At 51.6% G+C, this 21,593-nt stretch overlaps 1 long non-coding RNA gene across 1 annotated transcript; it reads left to right on the top strand.

Moving 5' to 3' along the window:
• Positions 1-916: 916 nt before the first annotated feature.
• LOC135310365 (uncharacterized) lies at positions 917-3,413 on the top strand. Its single transcript, XR_010370444.1, has 3 exons — positions 917-1,530; positions 2,845-3,082; positions 3,283-3,413. It is a non-coding gene; the product is annotated as an uncharacterized LOC135310365 (long non-coding RNA).
• Positions 3,414-21,593: the final 18,180 nt, after the last annotated feature.

Here is a 21,593-nt window from a genome sequence, read left to right on the forward strand (position 1 = left end):
TGTGCTGGGCAGGGCTGTTCTGGGCTGCATGTGTTGTGTAGTTTGTGTGGTGTGTGTTCGGCGTCTTAGACCTTTCTCAGGTCACGATGTTCTCTTTACTCTCAGGAGCACAGCACTATCCCGAGGGGCTGGCAAGGTTCTAATTGTGGGGCTGGCGCCCTTTGGGTGCTTCTTTTTTTGCGTGTTACAGTTTAAAGTGTGGATCGCTCTGTTGTTTGAGGAGTTTCTGGGCAGTTGTTGTCTGCGACATCGTTCCCAGATGCGTGAACAGCTCTGCTCTGTCGCTGTCCATTTTCAAGGAGTGTAATTTCTTCCCTGCATCCTTACATTCTTAGGTCTTGTAGCCGGGCTTCTTGTGCACCCTTCGTCTCAGTTTTGAGAGGAACTTCTTGTCACGGGCCCTGACGCTCTTCTAATCTTTTTGGATCGCGTTAGGGCCTCCTTGCGTCACTGTCAGGGTTCCGCAGGTCTTGTTGCTGGACGAGCTCTTCCGTCCAGTTGTCTCTCTGTTTGCCGAGAGCGTTCTCTCGTCTCGGAGGCGCGCAGTTTGTAGCGTTTCTCATAGCGTTGGTGTGTGCGTTTGAGTTTGTCTCGGACCACCTTGCTGGCCCTGTAGAGTCGGGTAGGTGGCACAGCGATGAGAGCTTAGGGTTCATCTGTTGCTGTGCCAAGGCTGTTGGGGGAAAGGTTGTACCGTCATCTCGGATTGAGTGGCCCTCCTCAGCGGGCAAGGACCGTAATCACCGTGACATTTTGTGGGCTCGGAGGCCGTGACCGTAGCTATCTGGGAGAGGCAGCTAGAGTTCAGCTGAGCAGATTACCTCTGCAGGGTGTTCAAGCTTGTACGTGCGTAGGGCTTCATGTTTGATGTCATATGTTTGTTTTAATGGCAGGTTATAGCCGGTCTTCAGGAACCGTTAAGGTACTGCTGTGCAACCAGGCGACTTGTTTGGTATTGGTTTTGGAGATGCCGAGGGACGAGTCGTGCAGGGCGACGGAGGGGAACCGAGGGGACCGATGTAAGCGGGTGAGGTGGTGCGTGGTGTATATAGAGGGAAGATGTGACCGATGGCTCTATGACTCCGTTGCTCCTTGCGTTTGTCTTTTGTTTTGGGTTTGAAGTAGCGTAGCAATGAGCAAAGGAGGCAAGTCGAGCAAGGCGAGTGGTGATTGGTGGGCTGAAGTAGCAGCTCTTTTCTGAGGTGTTGTGTTGCTGGGGAAGTTATAAGCAATGCGTGTTGTTTGGGTGTTACGGACGGCGGGCGAGCTGGACACGGCACCTGGAAGTGGCGTAGGCTGGGAGGGAGGCTGTCGAGGGAAAGGGGTGCGAGACGGGGATCGGTGCGGGCAGGCTGTGGCATCGGGCAGCATCTCGGGAGGTGCCTTTTCGCTTGGCTTTTTGCAGGTGCCGCTGGCAGGCTCGGAGTGGTGCTGCCGCGTGCCTATGAGAGGTCTGAGAAGGTGGGGCAGCGGCCAGCATCTGAGACCAGAGAATGCTGTGGTCCGTCGTCGAGCTCTTCAGTTCTGTAGGTAACACGTGGGCTGTCTTTGGAACAGTGTATGAGCATTAGAAGCGAGCTGGGTAGTAACGAGGAAGTCACGGGGCGGTGATTTCTCACGAGCGTAACGGTAGTTTACTGTGTGTTGATACATTTGGTGCCACAAGCGATGACGGAAACGGGGTGTGATGCTGGAACCTGTGCAGAGCAGGTGAGCCGATGGGCATGTTCGTTTTGATGAGGGGGGTGCTCTGGAAGAGATCTGTGTTGACCCGTGTGATACTTATTGCTGGCTCTGGGTTTTTTTCTTTTTTACATGATGAAGAGGCACCTGGCCACTGCAAGAATATCCTGGTTAGCTGGTGTGTTTCTTGTTGTGAAAGGATTCATAATCTGGCCCATCTGAAAGCCCCACAGTGTGACTTTTGTTAGGAAGAGATCTTGAAAAATTGAGATATTTCTTATTCAGTGAGGTTGCATTCTATGAACTTGCCATCAGAGTGCATCTTAGAGACAATGTCTTTGTCAGTAGAACTCATCAGCACAAGACTTGCGAAGTACTGCTTTTTTTTTTTTTAAGATAAAAAAATCAATGGTCCTTGCGGAGATCCAAGCACAGCACATACTCCAAATGTTGATGGCATTGGTAGTGCTTGGGTTCTCAGTTGTAACAGTCGAGATACCATAAAAATATGGTTCCCCTATGTATTGCAACACTGGGGATTTGATTTGTGTGGTTTTTTGTTGTAGTATTATTTTTTTCCGCAAAAAAGTAAAACTGTATTGGGGATCTCTTCACTCACCGATTCCTCTGTCATAAATGAAAGTTTAAAAAAAGCTAACATCGTCTGATTAACAATGTGACTTGCGCTGTTTCAGCTGTAACTGCCAAGCAGATGTAGCGTACGATTTATTAGGTGTAATTAAGCAGGTAGGTATTTGTTGTAAATATTTAGTGAGGGGCGACTGAATGTTGGGGTGGGGGCGGTTTTTTCCCACCAGTATTTTGAGGGAGCGCTCTTAAGTATTTTATTTCAGTCTCGCTTTCGATGCGCGTTTCCCTGGCAGTTCAGCAGCATCTCTTGGGCGGGGCAGCTGGGCGGACGTCCCTCCCGACTCCATAACACGCCAAAACCCCCCAGTCACGTTGCTGCTGTGTATTTTGGAGATAGATAATCTTATGGCGGGTGTGAACGGCTGTGTGAGTTAAATGAACGCAGAAGGAAAATGGAAAGCTTTCAGAGCCTAGACGCTCATATTGGATGTGCGTAAACACGCGCCCGCCTTCTCAGCACAAAGTGCATTACTGAGATTTATTCTTAATTTTTTACGTTACTCTTTCAAGTTTGACACGCTTCGCTTCAGGCTTCATGGAGCCAGGCAGCAAGACGTGCGGCGGCAGGGCGAGGGCTGTAGCTGCTGCGGTGGATCTGTAAGCGGAGGTTCCGGTTCCGGTACAACTTTGCCCCGCAGCCTCACGGGGTTATCTCCCCGCAGCGGTGCCGTAAGGAAGGGATGAGACGTTTTCCAGCACCAGCCAGAGCGTTCAGTGTTACGCAAAGAATCTGTTCAAAATGGTATCGGTTAGTCTTAATACCGTTTTCAAGTGTTCCAGTCCCTCTAGCTTTTAAAGGAGGTGTTGTGTTTTGACATGACCCGTTTGCCCAGAATCTTGCTGCGGCTCAATTTCCTTCCTATCCCTTGTGCTGACTGAGTTCCTCCATTTTCTTCTGTGCTATTTTATTCACGTGCTGAAATATAGTTTGGGATTTCTGTTTTTCAGATGTCTTCTCAGTGTCTCGTGATGCTCAAGAGATGCCCCCCGGCCCGGGTTTGCCTGCTGGTCGTTAAGCGTGGTGAAGGTAAGGGGCCATCCCTCTGCCTGGGGGCTCCCGGCTCTGTCTCCAGCGGGTGCCCCGCAGGTGCGGCCGCGAGGGCTGCCTGGTGGGGAGAGTTGGGGCTGTTTGTCGCCCCGGGGAGCCCGTCCCAGAGGGGGAGCATGGCCGAGCAGAGCCCGAGAGAGACATGACACTGTCCTCTGGCACGCTCCTGCTTTGCCGTGGGATGGCCGCTAGCCTGCGGACAGGGGCTGGGGGGGCTGCCCCACCTTTTAGATTTTAGCAGAGCTCCCCTTTTTTTGGGGAGTGGGTGTGTGTACCTTTGCAAATGACACTCTTAATGAGCTGCAGGTTGGAGCAGATTCCCTTGTTTAGTGCCCTTCTTGGGGGTGAATCACAGAATCTCAGGTTGGAGGGGACCTCAGGGATCACCTAGTCCAACCTTACTATAATAAAATAGGGGGAGTCCTGGGGGGGTGATGATGTCATGCAGGGCACCCCAGTGTCACTGGGGGAGCTGATAATGCATCAGAGGAGCAGGTCAGTGTGTGTGTGGGTCATCTAGGGGTTCCCCCCCTCAAAAAGGGGGGTTGCAGCCCAAAAACGCCTGAAAATTCAGGGGTGTATTAAGAAAAATATTTTAAGCCAACGTGGGTGTGAGGCACTGAATTAGAGAAAACCTCTTATTTTATATATATTGAAAAGTATTATTACTTTATAGATGTATAAATGGATTTTAGGATAGAAAGAATTCTACATTGAGATACAGGATTTTAAAATACAAAAGTAACTCGCCTGTCTACATATATTTAAAATAAAAAATAAAGGAGTTTAAAATGAAGAAAAAGGATTTATGAAGGAATTAAAAATAGAAGGAAGTCTGACTAGAGTGAGCATCTACACTTACTGTGTGTTACATAGTCTAAGTAGATGTCTAAATAGAGAAGTTGAAAAAGATGAAAGTGTCAGAAAAGTATAAGTAAGCAGATAGCTAGTCTAAATAGGTGTTCTATATATGTATTGATATGTAAGCCTAAACAGGTATGTGTAAATAGCTATTCTGTGTAAGTGTAAATATAGCCAAGAGTAAACATATCTAAATAGATATGTGTAAAATATATGTATTCCATAAGCATATGGATGTGTAAGTAGACACATAAGTGTAAATGTCTATGCTATTTAAGGTTTTTAAAATGCAAAGAAACCCTATTTATACACAGGATTTATAAATTTGACAACCCCCCTCAACTCCCCCCATCAAGTGAAGATACAAATGCGCTTTCAAATGTTGCCCCTCTCGCCTTCTCCTTTTCCTATCCCAGTGTGGGCCTGATTCCCCCAAATGGGGATTTTCCCCTATGGGGCCGCATATGCGGAGTGGGAGCTGCTGCCAGGGCACAAAAGAACCCCAAACCTTTCGAGTCTGGGTCTGCAGTGGTGGGGGGTGGTGGAACCAAAGCAAAGAGAAAAACACTAAACAAAAACCCAAACAGTTTTGGGGAAAAGAAAACTGGAAGAGTCAACTCCAGGTGGATTTGTGCAGCTGGAAAGCAAGAAAATGGCTGGGGGGTATGAAAGGGGGAAGGGGCTCTTAAGATGCAAAACCAGAAGTTAACTGTTCTATCTCTGAATGCTTATCCAGCTGAAAGTTAATTGTTGCGGAACGCTTATCTAGCCGCTGTGTAAAATAATTAGCAAGGAGGCCTGGAATCCACCTGCGAAGGACAAATTCCTGACAAGGATAGAAAATTGTCTAAAGAACCAGGTAAAACAGTAGTTTGGACAAGTGTCAAGAGATAACTGAGTCTGCGCAAAACCAAAAGGTTACTAGCGGTGATGAAGAGGAGCCAGCAGCCTTCATCTTTACTACCCCCGATCACCACCACGAGGAGGCACTGTGCAAGCTCAGTTGGGAAAGATTTATGGAAACTACTTTTTTGGCTAATTTTAATACGACGTGGGGAAAGGTCATGCATATCTCTAGGCGTATTGGGAAATTGTATGTATCTGTAATGCTTTACTATATAAATGGAAGACAAACTATCACACAGGCATGCATGATTTGGTGGGACTACCCCCCGTGCTGAATAAACATACCTACTTCACAATCTTACAGATTGTGGAGTCCGCTTTCCGCACATCAGGTAGGTGGGCTGGGGAGTGACAAAACACACACCACAAAAAAAAACCTACAAAAAACTCCAAATGAAGAAACCCACAGAACAAACTGAAAATCACCAATTTTTGTGGTTCAAAAACACCCCCCCCCCCCCCACTTTATACAGTATTTTTGAAGAACAACCCCAAGTTTTATATTATGGGGAAAAAAAAAAAGGACCCAACCCACAAATCCCCAAGAAACCCAGCAAAATGGAAAACAACACAACCCAAAGATAACATAAAAACCCAACACCCCAAAGCAATAATTGACCAACCCAACCCTATAAAGAAAAAAACACCATGAAAATCCTAATTTGGAGATTACTAGGTGTGAAACACCTGCATTTGGAAGGGCATTTCTGGGGCTTGTCTGGAATGGGTTTTCTGCAGTGCGTCAGTTATCTGGAGCGGATCATCTGCTGCAGGTTATCCCAGGTGAGTTGCCTGTTGTGGATTATCCTGGGGGGACCCCCTGGTGTCAGTCATCCCCATGCACGTTCCCCATGGCATGTCTGCCCAGACATGCCCCTGTCCGGCAGTGTCCGCCTCCTCCCCCGCCCTCCCTCTGCGTGTGTCTGTGACCTCCCTTCCACTGAAATGGGCCTCCTGCATGAGGTTTTCTCCTGTGTGGGTTTTTTCTTGGTGACATGCCCTCACTTACCCTGCTCTCCTGTTGCGTGCTCGCTGAAGCCTTGTGCTTATATGCTGGATGAGCAGAGCAGGGTCCTGGCAGTGCAGAGGCGAGGTGCTGCCAAGCCAACGAAGCCCAAGGCTCAGCAGCGCACAACTCCTTTGCAGGGCAGCCGCTGGCATCTGGTCTGCCTGGCTGCCCTGTGCCCCGACGCACAGCTGCCCCCCTCACCCCGGGCAGCCTGCCTTCAGAGGGGCAGCTGTGTTCCCCTGATTTTATTCCTTTAGGTTTGACACTTTGGGCTTCATTGCGTAAGCATGATGTGCAGCAGCAGCAGCGAAAGAGCTGTAGCTGTGGTGGTGAATCGGTAAGCATAGATTCTTGTTACGCTATAGCATTGCCCTGCAGTCTCATAGGGTTATCTCCCTGCAGCAGTGCCGTAAGGAAGGGATGAGGCTTTTTCTAACACCAGCAAGAATGTTTAGTGTGGTACCATTTTGATCAGATTTTTAGTATAAATAGCTGTTAATAGTGTTTAAGTGTTCTACTCACTTAAGCTGTAAAGGATGTGTTGTGTTTCAAGCTGATCCATTTACTTAGAAACCTCCTTTGACTGAACTGATATACTATGCCTTAGGCTGACAACAGTTCTGATACAAGGCAGGACTCCATCGGCCTCCCTGCCACCCCAGGCAGACCACCGCCTCATGTTCAGCCGGCTGTCAACCAGCACCCCCGGGTCCTTCTCTGCCGCACAGTTTTCCAGCCGCTCTTCCCCAAGCCTGTAGCATTGCATGGCGTCGTTGTGACCCGAGCACAGGACCCGGCACTCAGCCTTGTTAATTCTCATAGAGTTGACGTCAGGCCATGGGTCCAGCCTGTCCAGATCCCTCTGCAGAGCCTTCCTACCCTCAAGCAGATGAACACTCCCGCCCAACTTGGTATCATCTGCAAACTTACTGAAGGCACACTGTCCCCTCATTCAGGTCATTGATAAAGACATGGAACAAGGCTAGCCCTAAAGCTGCCCCCTGGGGAACAGCGCTCATGACCAGCCACAAATTTGGTTTAACCTCTGTCACCACTACTCTTTGGGCTCAGCCATCCAGCTAGTTTTGTACTCAAGGAGTACACCTGTCCAAGCTAGGAACCACCAGCTTCTCCAGGATAATGCTGTGGGAGACAGTGTCAAAGGCTTTACTGAAGTACAGGTAGCTAACATCCACGGCCCTTCCCTCATCCACTAGGTGGGTCACCTGGTCATAGAAGGAGACTGGGTTGGTCAGGCAGAACCTGCAGTGTCTGGGCCTGATCCCCTGCTCATCCTGTATATGCCTGGTGAGCACACTGAAGGTGAACCATTACTACCCTGGTGATAAACAGCCAGTCTACTAGAGACTGAGGCCAAGAAGGCATCAAGTACCTCAGTCTAGTCCTCAGTGGCAGCATTCCCCACCCCGGCCCCAGTAGAGGCTGGAGATTCTCTTTGGCTCTCTTTCTGTTAGCATATATGTAAAAGCATGTTTTGTCATCTCTAATAACAGTGGCCAGTTGAGTTCTAGCTGGGCTTTTGCCTTCCTGGTTTGCTCTCCGATTGGCATAACAAGCTCTGTGTTCTGTTCTTGACTTGCCTACCCATTCTTCAAAAGCAGTAAACTCTCCTTTCGCCCCCGAGCCACCGCAAAAGCTCTCTGTTCAGCCAGGCCTGTCATCTTCCTGCCCGTTTGTCTTACTGCACACAGGGACAACCTGGTTCTGCACCTTCCAGATTTCCTTCTTGAACGTCCAGCCTTCCAGGACCCCTTAGCCCTTCAGGACTTCTTCCCAAGGAACCCTTTCAACCAGCATCCTGAAGAGTCCAAAGCCTGCCCTCCACAAGTCCACGGTATAGATTTTGCCAGCCCCCCTTCCTTATTTTGCCAGGCATCAGGAATTCCATCAGGGTGCAGTCGCTAGGCGCAAAATGGCTTCCAACCCCCCCATCTCCCACCAGTCCTTCTGTTTCTAAAGAGCAGGTCAGTCGAGGCACCTCCCCAGTAGGCTCATTTACCAGCTGCATCAGGAAGTTACCTTCCACGTGCTCCACGAACCTCCTAGACAGTTTCCTCTGCTGCGTTTTCTTTCCAGCAGACATCTGGTAAGTTCAAGTGCCCCATGAGAATAAGGGGTAGCAACTGGGAGAGTTCTGCCAGCTGCCTGTAGAATTCTTCAGCTACTTCTTCATTGCAGTCAGGTGGTCTACAGCAGACCCCCAGCTGGATACCTGCCTCGTTGGCCTTTCCCCTCATCCTTACCCATAAGCCGTCAACCTCATCCTCCCAATCATTGAGCTCTCTACAGCCAAAACACTACCTAACATACAGAGCCACCCCACCACATCTCCTTCCTTGCCTAACCCTTCGTAAGAGATTAGAGCCATCCATCGCAGCACTCGAATTGTACGAGGCATCCCACCGCATCTGGTGAGAAACCGTACTAGGAGCAGCTAAAGTCACTTGGTTTATTAAGCCTAGAGACAGGGAGACCTCATCTCCCTCTGCAGCTTCCTCACAAGGGGTGGAGGAGGCGCAGGTGCCGATCATTTTTCTCCGGTGACCAACAATAGGACCTGAGGGAACGGCAGGAGGATGGTCCAGGGGAGGTTTAGGGTGGGTATTAGGAAAAGGTTTTTCACTCAGAGGGCCACGGAACAGGCTCCCCAGGGAAGCAGGCACAGCGCCAAGCCTGACAATAATCAAGTAGCACTAGGGCAACACCATCAGAGGCATGGGGTGAATTTGGGGTTGTCCTGTGCAGGGAAAGGAGTTGGACTCTAATCCTCGTGGGTCCCTTCTGACCCAGAACGTTCTATGATTCTGCGATGTCTGCGACGGCAAGAAAACCAAAGCTATCCCGCTGCACAACAGCTTCTATCTCCCGCCTTACGGCATCTATGCTGCGTGCATCGGGGTAGACCTGCTCAAGGTGGGATATTGATTTCACCCTCGAGCTCGGCACGCCGCCCCTAGGCTCTTCTTTAGTGAGCCTGGCTATATCCCTTCCCCTCCAAGTCTCCCTTAAAGCCGCCTCCCCGAGCCCTGCAAATTCCCAAGGAAGAATGCTTTTCCCCCTTTGAGATAGCTGAACTCCTTATTCAATCCCTTTTAATTTTTTTCCAGTGGTACCCTAACCACCCTTTTTGTTCTTTTTGTGTACTATTATCACCTTTACTGTGGTCATTTGTTCATTTTCAGCTCTTTCCTTAGCACCATCGCTTTTAAAATTTTATGTCTGTCTTTTATTTCTATTACTATTTTTTAGTTGTTATTGTCTCTTAATCCCTCGGCTTTTAAACTTTCCTACTTTTGTCTCGTTCGCCGGTGTTACTTCTCAATTGTTTTCCATAGCGCTCTCGCTTTTTACATTTCCTTTGCACGTCTGTTTCGGGTCACTGTCCTTATTGCATAAGATTGTCTTTATTTCCTAATACGCACTGCTGCCTAGGCTTTCTTTCTACAGCAACCTCAGTTCTCTTTGCTGTCTTTGCAAAATTATTTCTCATCTCTCTTTAGCGCCCTGGCTTTTTCCATTTCCTTTCTACCTCCCTTCTAGGTTACCGTCTCTGTTTTAATTTTAATTTTTTCTTGTATTTTCCTATAAGTCCTTCCTTTTTAAATGTTATTTATAAGTTAACTCTCATTCCTTTGGAAGTTTAAAAAAAGTTATTTCTTCTATTTCACTAATGACCTTGCTTTTTCCACTTACTTTCTACATTTCCATTTTACTTGACCGTTGCTGCTAGTAATTTTTTTCCCTCATTTCTTGAATCGTATTTTCCTCTAAAATTTTGTACAATTTTATCTGGTGTCTTTATGTTTTAGTTATTTCTTGTCCTTAGTAGCAGTACCTTTGCTTTTATAATATTTTTCTATTTTCCATCCCTATTATTAATAGTTTGCTCTAGGTTTCCCTAATCCCTGTCACTTTTTAGATTCCTTCTTTAGCCAGTTTCCTGTGCTTATTTTGCTCTGTTTTCTTTCAAGTATATGTCTTCCCTTAACACCATCACTTCACCAGTTTGCTTCATCCGTTTGCTGTCCCTATGTTTTAAATTTTATCTTTATTTCCATAATCCCCCTTGCTTTTTAAACCTTTTCTATGCCAATTTTTCTCCCTTTGCTGTCTTTTTAAAATTATTTCTTCTCTTCCCTTAGTGTCACAGCTTTTAAAATTTGCTGTCTCTTTTAGATGGCTGTCCCTATCTATTTTTGCCCTTCCTTTTCCTAATCTCTTGCTTCCTAAATGTTCTGTCTACTTTTATTCCCTTTGCTGTTTCTCAGAATTATTTCTTGTCTTTCATTAGTACCGCTGCATTTTAACTTTCTTTCCGCTCCCGTTTCAGTTTCCTGTCCGTCTTTTCATTTTTCTCTTTGTTTTTCTAACATCCCGCACTTGATTTTTTTTTTCCCCTACATCTCCAAGTCACTTGGCCTTTGGTGTTTTATGTTTTTCCCTATTTCTTTACTATCAGTTTTTAACTCCTCTGCCTAATGTTATCCATTGGCTGTATTAACACTTGAATAATTTCTTGTCTTTTGATAGTGTCGCAGCTTTTAAAATGTCTTCTTTTACCTCATAGGCCTTTTACCTCACCGTCTTAGACGTTCCCCAGCAGCACATTGTTGTCGCAATCGCACCTCTCCAAGACATCTGTTCCCAAAAAAGAGCAATCTTTTTCTTTTCTATGCCATCTAGGATGCCTCCCGAGACCTTCCCTGTGCTCCACAGCATTTTGGTAGCATTTACTCTCCTTTTCAATCTCTTACCCCGCAAGCCTTTCGTGACCCTTCTGCTCCCAGTCACCGTGCGTCCAGAGAGCCCCTTTGCGTCCCACAACCCTGTTTTAGCTCAGTAGCGGACTTTGGTCTTCCCTTGTTATCTCTGAACCCAGTCGTTGGGTTTGCTTGTGCCTCGGAGCACTCTTAGCATACCGTCTGCTGACTACGGTACCTCCAGCCGGTCCCCGGCTCCTGAGGAGATCTGTAATTTGGTCACACCCCTCCAGACCGTATCCTCATTTCCCAGAGCATTCTTTTGTCTCTGCGCCTCATCCGGGACCCCTCAGGGTGCCGCCACACCTATCGGTCCCTTTGAGGTCGCATTCTGCGCGCTTTTAGCTTTGCCGCGGCACTCGCGCCCCTCTCTCACCATCTGAAGATTTCCCGAGTCTGTATATGCTGCGCACAGCAGTCATTCTGTCCTTTCTTCCTTCTGTTTGTGCCTCCATTTGTTCCCTGGCTTTCTCACGTTGCGTTTACTGAGCTCAGATGCCCTCTGGATGTAATTGTCACATCCCCAAATACTTTTCTGTCTCTCTGCCTTCCTCAGGACATCTTCTATCCTAGTCACAGTCCTTTCCTAGACTCTCCTCAGGCTCCAGCTCCAAGGCTGCTTTGGTGTCTTGGGCTCCCTCGGGACTCCTCTGCTCCGTTTGCTGAGTTCCCACGAGACATCCCCTCATAGAGATAGCCCAGGACCCTGTTCTAGCTCAGAAGGGCACTTTTCACCCCTCTTTACCCTCCAGCTCTATTCCTGAGTCGGTATCTGTTACCCCGATCACTTTTTTCTTAATTCTTTGCCGCCCCCCTGTTCCGGCTCCCCCGAGAATATCTGTTAGTTTGGTCAATTCCCTTTTGAGCTTCCTGCATTCTCACCACTGCTTTAGTTTCTCTGGTCCATTAGAAACTATTCCTATCCCTGTGACAACGCCTCTTGTTCTGCCAGGACCTTTCCTAAAGCCATCTTTGTACTCCACAGTAATTAATTTGTTTTCTGTCTTATAGTATGTTTCTCTTTGGTATCTGGTACCCCAAAAATGTCTACGGGTGGCTCTGACCTTCTCTCGAGGTTCTTGGAGAATCAATAGCCTGGATCTATTTTTAGCAACACACGTCTCAATGAGTTTTTATTGCACTTCCCCATTTATTCTTTATTTAGCTGCTTATATGCTCATTAGGACACTTCATATAACTTTTGATACCATTCCTGTATTTCCCTTTTGTAATTTTTGTCCTTTGAGACTGCTATCAGTGTCTTAAGGAAATCAGAGTGTCAAAATTACTCTGAATTATCAGTGATTTATAGAAAATAATCTCATTTGAGCCAGAGATTTAATTCACTTTGCCATTCAGTCATATCTAGACTATAGCTCTGCTAGTATATAGATAGTATGTGTGGTTTTGCTAGAAATGAACCATAATTGTATAACTCTTCTGTTTTACAGAAAAGTAAAACATACAACTAATGGTCATAATAGTGCTGTTATAATCCAGGAGCTGCTCTTCTATATAAATTATTAAGACAGACATGGTTTTTCCCTGTATACATCCCAGGAAAATGAAGTTTAATTTCTTACCTGGCCACATTGCTGATGCAATACACGTAGGTGAAGAAAAACAAATAGTAGTACAATTACAGTAAGAACCACTCTTTTTGTCTTCTTCCATGCTGTTAACATAAAGCACTCGAGAAAACTCCCTGCTGTTCCTTCAGCTGCCTTTATACCCTGTGGTGGTTCACCCCTCCCCTTTCCCAGGTGATTGTGGGAAGGGTGGTGGGCAGGGCCCGGGGTATATGAGCCACAGCCTCTGGTGAGGGAGCTCACTTTCCTCCTGGGTTTCTCCAGTGTGGGTGCTTTGGTGTTCCTGCACTTAATTGTAAGTTTTGAGCTGTTTAAATATTTTTGGATAGGTATGTTTTGATATTTAAAGACATGCAGATGCTTGTGAGAGGTAAGGCTTTTAGAACTCAATAAGGGTTGGTGGCATTTAAATTTGAAAGATCATTTGTGTCTAAACTTATATGTTTTTCCTTATCTAATACTGCATTGGAGGTTCAGGTGTGGTAAGATGGCTTGATAGTATGTTGTTCTGTTATTTTTTTCTTTTTAGTTTTGAGTATGTTTCTTTTTATTATTGGAATTCTCAACTTTATTGAATCTTAAAATTATTTTCATTAACGCTCTTGTGTAATCTAGAAGGTGTTGACATTAACTGTTAAGAGTATTGATAAGATGCGGTAGGGGTTAGGGTGAGTGTTCTGTATGCATTTATGTATGGGAATTTATATATGCTGTTTCTTTAAGAAAAGAAGAGCGATACAAGTGGATAGTTAATATCCATAGACTTCTGTAAAACCCTGCGTAGCCTTGTGCAGAGCCGAGAGCCAAAAGCAATGGGAAAGGTCAGTAACTTTAGTAGTATTTTGTAGATGTTAAGGGGATGACTGTAGCTGGCAGCTAGAGTGCTAGCTGAGAGTACATCCTAACGGTCTTCAGGTTTGTACGTGTATAGGGTGTAATGTTTGAGTTAACGTATGTCCTTTAATGGCAGGTGGTAGTTGGGCTCTACATGGTATTCCTACATGGGAGCAAGACCTATGGATCAGTTAAGCTATTGCTGTGCATCCAGGTGACTTCCACCATGTCCTTTTTTTCCAGAGGCGGCGGAGGAGTTCTTCAGGGTGACAGAGGAAAGCTGGGGAAATGCTGTAAGAAGGTAGGACGGTGTGTGGTATATAGAAGGAAGATGTGACTGACGGCTGAATGAGTCTGCAGTGTGTTTTGGGGGGTTAGAAGGCAGTAAGGAATGAGCCAAGTGTGAGCTGGACACAGGAGGGGAGTGGATCAAGGTGAGAGGTGATTGGTGTGCTGAAGTAGCGGTTCTTTCTGAGGTGTTGTGTTGATAGCGAAGGTAAAAGTGACCTGTGTTACTTGTGTGTTACAGGTGATGGGTGAGCCTCAAAGTGGCAGCTGGAACTGACAGAGGCTGGGCAGGCAAGCTGTCAAAGAAAAGATGTGTGAGAACGGGATTCGGCGTGGGTAGGTTGCTGTTGTGGGTAATATCGTAGCATGTATCTTCTTCCTTAAGTTCTTGCACATGCTCCATGTAGGCTTTGTGGGAGAGACACAGTGTGGTGATGAGACCTCAGCGAAGGCTACGGTGAGCGGTGACGGGTGGGCTGAAGCGTAGCGATTCGTCCCGAGGGGTCGCGTTGCAGGTGGTTGTGAGCAACGTGCGTTTGGCTCTTGCAGGTGGTGGGCGAGCCTCAAGGTGGCGACCGTATCTGATGGAGGCCAGGCAGGTGAGCTGTCGAGGGAAAGGTGCGTGTCTGAGATGGGGGCGGTTGGTGCGGGTATCCTGAGACTCCCGCAGCACCTGAGCGGGTCCTTTTTTGCTTGGGTTCTTGCAGGTGCCGCCCGCAGGCTTCGGAGGGGAGACGCCGCATGCCGACAAGAGGTCCGAGAGGTGAGGGGGTTGAAGGCCAGGCTGTTGTTTGAGAGCAAGGTGTCTGTCGTACGGCCACTCAATGGAAGCGTTTGTCTCTGGTTCTGCAGGTTGTGCGGCGGCTGCCCTTGGGCCTGGATGCGCGTTTGAGGTGAGCTGGGTCGCAGAGGGGAGGGGCGCGGGGCTGGTGTGGTTCGTTCTTCCTTTTTTGGCAGAGCGACGGCAACTTTGTGTGTCCTGTGGTATCTCTAGGGGCCGCAGGGGGTGGCGTTCGTCCTCGTCCGGAATGGGCACGGATCAGCCGGGTGCGCGTGAGGTGGGGGACGTTGCGGGGTAGGTCCTTGTTGAGTGACGGGATGCTGACTGATGGGGCGGTGTGTGTATTTTTGTTGTTTTTGTTTAGATGATGAAAAGGCACCTGGGACTTGGAGGACCGATGCAGTGGGCTGCCTGTGCGCTTGTTCTTCTGAAGGATGGGTGGACTGAGACTCTGGGCCCCTTGAAAGCTAAGTTGAGGCAACGGTGCTGAGGAAGGGGTTGGGGGAGGGAGGGGTTTTAAGGATGGTGCAGCGGAGCGGGCTGTCTGGGAAGCGGTCCCCTTTGGGAGCAGGGAAAAGGAGCAGGTTCCTCTTCAACGTGACGGGAACGTGTGGCGGGCAGGGCGGTTCCAGGCTGTGTGCGTTATTGTGCAGTGTGTGTGTTTTGTGTTGGGTGTCGCCGACCTTCCTCGGGTCTCGGTTGCTCTCTTTGTTCTTTAGGAGCCGGGCAGGTGCCTCGGCAGCGTTACTAGGGCCCGGCGAGGCCCTAGTCGTGGGCTCGGCGCCCATCGGGCGCTTCTCTTTTGGCGTCGCAAGCTTCAGGCATGGATCGTTTTGGCGTCTCGGACGGTCGTCTTGGGCGGCGTCGTTCCCGGCCGCGTGAGCGGCGCCGCTCTGTGGCTGTGAGTTTTTTGGGGACTGGCGTTTCTTCCTTGCATCCGTAGGCGGTTAGGTCTTGAAGCTGGGCTGGTTGCGCGTCTGTCGTCTCGGTTGTGAGAGGAAGCTCTTGTCACGGGCCACGAAGCTGTTGGCGTTCTCTGGTGTTGCTGTAGGGCCTGCCGACGTCACCGTCGGGGTCCCGCAGGCGGTCTTGCCGGACGGGGGTTTCCATCTGGGTGTCGCCGTTCTCTCCGAGAGCTGCCTCTCATCCTTCGGGGTGCATTGCTTGTAGCGTTCTGTGTAGCGTTGTTCTGTGTTTGTCTTGGAGCTGCCCTGCCCGGGGATGTAGAGTCAGGGCAAGGTGGGTGGTGCTGGCATCTAGGGATGCGCCCAGGCTTTGAGCGGGGAGGAGTTTTGCAGCCGTCTTGGATCAAGTGGCTGTTGTCGGTGGGTGAGGGAAGTAATTCCTGTTGGGTTTTGTGGGCTGGGCCCCCAGGGAAGAACCGTAGGTGTCTGGGAGAGGGAGCTGGAGTCTTAGCTGAGCAGGTAGCATGTCAAGGGTGTTGTGGTTTGTCTGTGTGCTGGGCTTAATGTTTGATGTATTGTGCTTATGTTTAGGAGCCGCCCTAGTTGGGCTCTCAAGGGGGTGTTCCTACATGCGATTGAGACCCGTGTCATGGTTCAGCTGTGGCCGTGCATGCAGGTGACTTGTGTGACATCGGTTTGGCAGGTGCCGAGGGAGGAGTCGTGCAGGGTGATGGAGGGCGGCGCTGTCAGCAGGTGAGTTGGTGTGTGGTGTAGCTAGAGGGAAGATGTGGCTGTTGGCTCTACGAGCCCATTGTGGTAATTTTTATTTGGGCGCATGCGAGGAGCCGAGCGGGATCTGGGCACCGGAGGGGAATCGCACAGGGTGAGCGGTGACGGGTGGGCTGAAGCGTAGCGATTCGTCCTGAGGTGTCGCGTTGCAGGTGGTTGTGAGCAACATGCGTTTGGCTCTTGCAGGTGGTGGGCGAGCCTCAAGGTGGCGACCGTATCTGATGGAGGCCAGGCAGGTGAGCTGTCGAGGGAAAGGTGCGTGTCTGAGATGGGGGCGGTTGGTGCGGGTGTCCTGAGAGTCCCGCAGCACCTGAGCGGGTCCTTTTTTGCTTGGGTTCTTGCAGGTGCCGCCCGCAGGCTTCAGAGGGGAGACGCCGCGTGCCGACGAGAGGTCCGAGAGGTGAGGGGGTTGAAGGCCAGGCTGTTGTTTGAGAGCAAGGTGTCTGTCGTACGGCCACTCAATGGAAGCGTTTGTCTCTGGTTCTGCAGGTTGTGCGGCGGCTGCCCTTGGGCCTGGATGCGCGTTTGAGGTGAGCTGGGTCGCAGAGGGGAGGGGCGCGGGGCTGGTGTGGTTCGTTCTTCCTTTTTTGGCAGAGCGACGGTAACTTTGTGTGTCCTGTGGTATCTCTAGGGGCCGCAGGGGGTGGCGTTCGTCCTCGTCCGGAATGGGCACGGATCAGCCGGGTGCGCGTGAGGTGGGGGACGTTGCGGGGGTAGGTCCTTGTTGAGTGACGGGATGCTGACTGACGGGGCGGTGTGTGTATTTTTGTTGTTTTTGTTTAGATGATGAAAAGGCACCTGGGACTTGGAGGACCGATGCAGTGGGCTGCCTGTGCGCTTGTTCTTCTGAAGGATGGGTGGACCGGGACTCTGGGCCCCTTGAAAGCTAAGTTGAGGCAACGGTGCTGAGGAAGGGGTTGGGGGAGGGAGGGGTTTTAAGGATGGTGCAGCGGAGCGGGCTGTCTGGGAAGCGGTCCCCTTTGGGAGCAGGGAAAAGGAGCAGGTTCCTCTTCAACGTGACGGGAACGTGTGGCGGGCAGGGCGGTTCCAGGCTGTGTGCGTTATTGTGCAGCGTGTGTGTTTTGTGTTGGGTGTCTCCGACCTTCCTCGGGTCTCGGTTGCTCTGTTTGTTCTTTAGGAGCCGGGCAGGTGCCTCGGCAGCGTTGGTAGTGCCCGGCGAGGCCCTAGTCGTGGGCTCGGCGCCCATCGGGCGCCTCTCTTTTGGCGTCGCAAGCTTCAGGCGTGGATCGTTTTGGCGTCTCGGACGGTCGTCTTGGGCGGCGTCGTTCCCGGCCGCGTGAGCGGCACTGCTCTGTGGCTGTGAGTTTTTTGGGGACTGGCGTTTCTTCCTTGCATCCGTAGGCGGTTAGGTCTTGAAGCTGGGCTGGTTGCGCGTCTGTCGTCTCGGTTGTGAGAGGAAGCCCTTGTCACGGGCCGCGAAGCTGTTGGCGTTCTCTGGTGTTGCCGTAGGGCCTGCCGACGTCACCGTCGGGGTCCCGCAGGCGGTCTTGCCGGACGGGGGGTTCCATCTGGGTGTCGTCGTTCTCTCCGAGAGCTGCCTCTCATCCTTCGGGGTGCATTGCTTGTAGCGTTCTGCGTAGCGTTGTTCTGTGTGTGTCTTGGAGCCGCCCTGCCCGGGGATGTAGAGTCAGGGCAAGGTGGGTGGTGCTGGCATCTAGGGATGCGCCCAGGCTTTGAGCGGGGAGGAGTTTTGCAGCCGTCTTGGATCAAGTGGCTGTTGTCGGTGGGTGAGGGAAGTAATTCCTGTTGGGTTTTGTGGGCTGGGCCCCCAGGGAAGAACCGTAGGTGTCTGGGAGAGGGAGCTGGAGTCTTAGCTGAGCAGGTAGCATGTCAAGGGTGTTGTGGTTTGTCTGTGTGCTGGGCTTAATGTTTGATGTATTGTGCTTATGTTTAGGAGCCGCCCTAGTTGGGCTCTCAAGGGGGTGTTCCTACATGCGATCGAGACCTGTGTCGTGGTTCAGCTGTGGCCGTGCGTGCAGGTGACTTGTTTGACATCGGTTTGGCAGGTGCCGAGGGAGGAGTCGTGCAGGGTGATGGAGGGCGGCGCTGTCAGCAGGTGAGTTGGTGTGCGGTGTAGCTAGAGGGAAGATGTGGCTGTTGGCTCTACGAGCCCATTGTGGTAATTTTTATTTGGGCGCATGCGAGGAGCCGAGCGGGATCTGGGCACCGGAGGGGAATCGCACAGGGTGAGCGGTGATGGGTGGGCTGAAGCGTAGCGATTCGTCCTGAGGTGCCGCGTTGCAGGTGGTTGTGAGCAACGTGCGTTTGGCTCTTGCAGGTGGTGGGCGAGCCTCAAGATGGCAACCGTATCTGCTGGAGGCCAGGCAGGTGAGATGTCGAGGGAAAGGTGCGTGTCTGAGATGGGGGCGGTTGGTGCGGGTGTCCTGAGAGTCCCGCAGCACCTGAGCGGGTCCTTTTTTGCTTGGGTTCTTGCAGGTGCCGCCCGCAGGCTTCAGAGGGGAGACGCCGCGTGCCGACGAGAGGTCCGAGAGGTGAGGGGGTTGAAGGCCAGGCTGTTGTTTGAGAGCAAGGTGTCTGTCGTACGGCCACTCAATGGAAGCGTTTGTCTCTGGTTCTGCAGGTTGTGCGGCGGCTGCCCTTGGGCCTGGATGCGCGTTTGAGGTGAGCTGGGTCGCAGAGGGGAGGGGCGCGGGGCTGGTGTGGTTCGTTCTTCCTTTTTTGGCAGAGTGACGGTAACTTTGTGTATCCTGTGGTATCTCTAGGGGCCGCAGGGGATGGCGTTCGTCCTCGTCCGGAATGGGCACGGATCAGCCGGGTGCGCGTGAGGTGGGGGACGTTGCGGGGGTAGGTCCTTGTTGAGTGATGGGATGCTGACTGACGGGGCGGTGTGTGTATTTTTGTTGTTTTTGTTTAGATGATGAAAAGGCACCTGGGACTTGGAGGACCGATGCAGTGGGCTGCCTGTGCGCTTGTTCTTCTGAAGGATGGGTGGACCGGGACTCTGGGCCCCTTGAAAGCTAAGCTGAGGCAACGGTGCTGAGGAAGGGGTTGGGGGAGGGAGGGGTTTTAAGGATGGTGCAGCGGAGCGGGCTGTCTGGGAAGCGGTCCCCTTTGGGAGCAGGGAAAAGGAGCAGGTTCCTCTTCAACGTGACGGGAACGTGTGGCGGGCAGGGGGGTTCCAGGCTGTGTGCGTTATTGTGCAGCGTGTCTGTGTTTTGTGTTGGGTGTCTCCGACCTTCCTCGGGTCTCGGTTGCTCTCTTTGTTCTTTAGGAGCCGGGCAGGTGCCTCGGCAGCGTTGGTAGTGCCCGGCGAGGCCCTAGTCGTGGGCTCGGCGCCCATCGGGCGCTTCTCTTTTGGCGTCGCAAGCTTCAGGCGTGGATCGTTTTGGCGTCTCGGACGGCCGTCTTGGGCGTCGTCGTTCCCGGCCGCGTGAGCGGCGCCGCTCTGTCGCTGTGGGTTTTTTGGGGACTGGCGTTTCTTCCTTGCATCCGTAGGCGGTTAGGTCTTGAAGCTGGGCTGGTTGCGCGTCTGTCGTCTCGGTTGTGAGAGGAAGCTCTTGTCACGGGCCACGAAGCTGTTGGCGTTCTCTGGTGTTGCCGTAGGGCCTGCCGACGTCACCGTCGGGGTCCCGCAGGCGGTCTTGCCGGACGGGGGTTTCCGTCTGGGTGTCGCCGTTCTCTCCGAGAGCTGCCTCTCATCCTTCGGGGTGCGTTGCTTGTAGCGTTCTGCGTAGCGTTGTTCTGTGTGTGTCTTGGAGCCGCCCTGCCCGGGGATGGAGAGTCAGGGCAAGGTGGGTGGTGCTGGCATCTAGGGATGCGCCCAGGCTTTTGGGGGGGGTGGAGGGGGGGAAGGAATTTTGCAGCCGTCTTGGATCGACTGGCTGTTGTCGGTGGGTGAGGGGAGGAAATCCTGTTGGGTTTTGTGGGCTGGGCCCCCAGGGAAGAACCGTAGGTGTCTGGGAGAGGGAGCTGGAGTCTTAGCTGAGCAGGTAGCATGTCAAGGGTGTTGTGGTTTGTCTGTGTGCTGGGCTTAATGTTTGATGTATTGTGCTTATGTTTAGGAGCCGCCCTAGTTGGGCTCTCAAGGGGGTGTTCCTACATGCGATCGAGACCTGTGTCGTGGTTCAGCTGTGGCCGTGCGTGCAGGTGACTTGTTTGGTATCGGTTTGGCAGGTGCCGAGGGAGGAGTCGTGCAGGGTGATGGAGGGCGGCGCTGTCAGCAGGTGAGTTGGTGTGTGGTGTAGCTAGAGGGAAGATGTGGCTGTTGGCTCTATGAGCCCATTGTGGTAATTTTTCTTTGGGCGCATGCGAGGAGCCGAGTGGGATCTGGGCACCGGAGGGGAATCGCACAGGGTGAGCGGTGACGGGTGGGCTGAAGCGTAGCGATTCGTCCTGAGGTGTCGCGTTGCAGGTGGTTGTGAGCAACGTGCGTTTGGCTCTTGCAGGTGGTGGGCGAGCCTCAAGGTGGCGACCGTATCTGCTGGAGGCCAGGCAGGTGAGCTGTCGAGGGAAAGGTGCGTGTCTGAGATGGGGGCGGTTGGTGCGGGTGTCCTGAGAGTCCCGCAGCACCTGAGCAGGTCCTTTCTTGCTTGGGTTCTTGCAGGTGCCGCCCGCAGGCTTCAGAGGGGAGACGCCGCGTGCCGACGAGAGGTCCGAGAGGTGAGGGGGTTGAAGGCCAAGCTGTTGTTTGAGAGCAAGGTGTCTGTCGTACGGCCACTCAATGGAAGCGTTTGTCTCTGGTTCTGCAGGTTGTGCGCCGGCTGCCTTTGGGCCTCGATGCGCGTTTGAGGTGAGCTGGGTCGCAGAGGGGAGGGGCGCGGGGCTGGTGTGGTTCGTTCTTCCTTTTTTGGCAGAGCGACGGTAACTTTGTGTATCCTGTGGTATCTCTAGGGGCCGCAGGGGATGGCGTTCGTCCTCGTCCGGAATGGGCACGGATCAGCCGGGTGCGCGTGAGGTGGGGGACGTTGCGGGGGTAGGTCCTTGTTGAGTGACGGGATGCTGACTGACGGGGCGGTGTGTGTATTTTTGTTGTTTTTGTTTAGATGATGAAAAGGCACCTGGGACTTGGAGGACCGATGCAGTGGGCTGCCTGTGCGCTTGTTCTTCTGAAGGATGGGTGGACCGGGACTCTGGGCCCCTTGAAAGCTAAGTTGAGGCAACGGTGCTGAGGAAGGGGTTGGGGGAGGGAGGGGTTTTAAGGATGGTGCAGCGGAGCGGGCTGTCTGGGAAGCGGTCCCCTTTGGGAGCAGGGAAAAGGAGCAGGTTCCTCTTCAACGTGACGGGAACGTGTGGCGGGCAGGGCGGTTCCAGGCTGTGTGCGTTATTGTGCAGTGTGTGTGTTTTGTGTTGGGTGTCTCCGACCTTCCTCGGGTCTCGGTTGCTCTCTTTGTTCTTTAGGAGCCGGGCAGGTGCCTCGGCAGCGTTACTAGGGCTCGGCGAGGCCCTAGTCGTGGGCTCGGCGCCCATCGGGCGCTTCTCTTTTGGCG

This window comes from Phalacrocorax carbo, chromosome 34, assembly GCF_963921805.1.
Source record: "Phalacrocorax carbo chromosome 34, bPhaCar2.1, whole genome shotgun sequence".
Taxonomy (NCBI): Eukaryota; Metazoa; Chordata; class Aves; order Suliformes; family Phalacrocoracidae; genus Phalacrocorax; species Phalacrocorax carbo.